A 2,849-nucleotide genomic window follows, 5' to 3' on the forward strand; every position below is an offset into this window, starting at 1 on the left:
GTAACAAGGGTGCACCCGGCTGTCCCTTTATAATGAGCTCTCCCGCTCGACGAGTGCGCTGCGGGACGGGAGCACGCTACGCTAAGCTCTCAGGAGGTTAACTGGGCTCGTGTTTGTTCGATTTCCATTTGGGCCCAGCAACATACGTGGGCCTTGAGAGCCGTGGCAGCTTTGCCTGTCGTGGGCCTCGAGGGCGAGAGACGTCGCGTTTGTGTAGCCCCGGTCTTGTTAAAAAAGAAAAAAATTTGCTTAAAAAAAAGTAGCTTGACAATATAAAAAAAACTAAAGAAAGAGAATCGTTTACAACAGCGACGCACGGCAAGGGACCAGCCAGACAACGAGATGTTTCGAAAAGGGAAAACGAGGACGAGAGGGTACACGATCGATCGACGGGCTCACCACAGAAGTGTCGAGGCGGCCGGGAGCAACAGCGGCATGCAGAGCACGGCGACGGCGACACGAACGGCGACGATGGCGCCATGGCGGTGGCTGCCAGCCGGCCTTTATCCACGAGGGACGTGATTCTTGTGAACTACGGCGACGCGCGTGCCGACGCACGGGCACACGAGTTCAACGACGGTAAGTAAAGTACCAGTCGTTGACGCTTCACAATCAATCAATCGATCCATCTCTTCTACCGGCCGTCCATCGAATCAGCTTGACACCTACGCTCGCTCGCTCACCGCGTTCTCCAGGCGCCGCGACGCGTCCCGGCAGACGTACCATACGTGCCTGCTCCGGTCGCGCCACCGCGACGATCCTTCGCGACGCGTCACGGAGTGAACGGGCTACGTGCCATCGACGACACGCGCCGGCCGGCCGGCGAACGCACACGAGGTTGCTATCATTTTAAAACATTTTTGTTCACCTGACCTGGTCTCGCGGATTCGTGCCACCGAGGAAGAGGACGGGGAGCAGCGGAGCGGGCCGAAACGCCTCCTCTCTCCCGCCACCGCTGCGAGTTTCGTTCGAATCGGAGGCGTCCCGCGCGCGCCGCCGTGCGCAAGCGACGCGGCCTGGGGGGCCAGGCGGACCCCGCGGCGCACTCAAGTCCATCGATGTAGCCATGTGGAGACCGGACCAGGACGTACTGTGCGTACGCCCGGCTTTGAGGCCTTGCCTGTCGACTGGCGCGTCCGAATTGCCGAGCCTGCCCCTGCCTGCCTCCCGCGAACTACTACTAAAAAACGAAGCTGCATTTGCCGACCCGTCCAACAGAATATTATAACCGCAGCGATTTTCTCCCGTTTATCTCCCGTGGAATTTATGCAGACCTGGGAACATGGTCATATCCCTGTCCGGCTGCTCTGCTGAACCATGATAAAAGCAAAGTAAGTCGAGCATGGGAAACATCATGGCAAATGTGTTTGTGAGATCGTTTCGGGTTTGTGTCCTACTCGGGAATATGAGGGCGGTTTGGTGATGCGGCTAGCATCATCGGAGGGCGTGTGAAGGTGTGTCGCCATCGGATTTCACGGTTACGGTCAGTGCTGGTCTTTGGTGGATCCGTTTGGATACAATTTTGGTCCGACTTCATTCGTGTGTCTATAGGTTGGATTTTTTCGATCTATACTTCACTTCATTGGCGACGGTTGGTGTGCTGGTCCTATATGGACTTAGCACGACGACTTCCCGACTATCTACTACAACAAAATTTGACCCGTCTCCAATGAGGAAGGGGTGATGACGGCGGCGCGCCTTCAAATCGCAGCAGTGCTTGTAATTGTCACTAGATAGTCTACAGACATGAATGCAATTTCGTTTTATTTATGTATTCTTTATACCACCATACTATGATGAATAGATCAGAAGAAAAAAAACGTTGTCAAAACATAAACAGAAAAATGCAGCACGACAAAACGGATACAATGATAATTGTTCATACATTGATTCAGAAGCAAAAGGTTTACCTAATGAGAGCTAAGGACGGGTCGTATGTCTACATTCGCGAGCCAAAGAAATACCGAGAGTGTAAAGTAAGAATTATCTTCCCTACAAACAAATTATTTTTTGGAATAGAACGGCGTTTTCAGCAGATTTATACTTTTTTTTTTGGAACAGCTAGGGTGCGAGCCCACCTTAATAGTCTCATTAAGCCCCTTAGCAACGAATACCAAAACGGTAACGACCACATGGTGACGCACGCTTTGCTGTCCTGTTCTTGGGTTTGGAAGTTAATTCACATTTCATGCATATCACGAAGGCGGTTGGAGGAAACATGGATCGTCGTAGGTGGTATTAAGTTGGCCCTGTAGACAGGTCCTTCCGGCTTTAGGAAGTTTCGTTCCATTTTTTCTTTTCTCTTTTCTCTAGCTTTTTTCTCATGTTGGCTTTGAAAAATAAAATAAAATATGTAATTATTGAATATTCTTAAAAGGTGAAAACATAATTAAATTTCTTGAGTTTTTTTCAAATTAAAAATTGCTTTCTTCGAAATCTTGAAGATTTTCCATGTTCCTGACTATTTTTTTTTTAAATTGTGAGCAATTATAAAACGTGTGAACATTTTTTATAAATTTACCGAATTATTTAAATTCAAGAATAGTTTTAAAAGTTATGGGCAATTTTGTAATTGTGTGAAATAGTTACATCACCTAAATGTTTTGACTTTTAAGCATTTTAATTGAATTTCGAACCCTCGTCAGCAGCGGCGACAACATGAAAAGTCATATAATCTGAACCATTCCTCGAAAAACATAAAAACAATTTGAAGCGTTCCAGGGGGCAAACGATTAATAGCGAAACCGAAAACTCTCAACGGCACCGCGACGCGAACCGGGCGCGAAATCAGGCGCCACCGGAGCACTCATAGGCACCAGAGAGGTAGGACAAGCTGCATTCACGCATGG

This window comes from Triticum aestivum, chromosome 3D, assembly GCF_018294505.1.
Source record: "Triticum aestivum cultivar Chinese Spring chromosome 3D, IWGSC CS RefSeq v2.1, whole genome shotgun sequence".
Classification (NCBI taxonomy): domain Eukaryota; kingdom Viridiplantae; phylum Streptophyta; class Magnoliopsida; order Poales; family Poaceae; genus Triticum; species Triticum aestivum.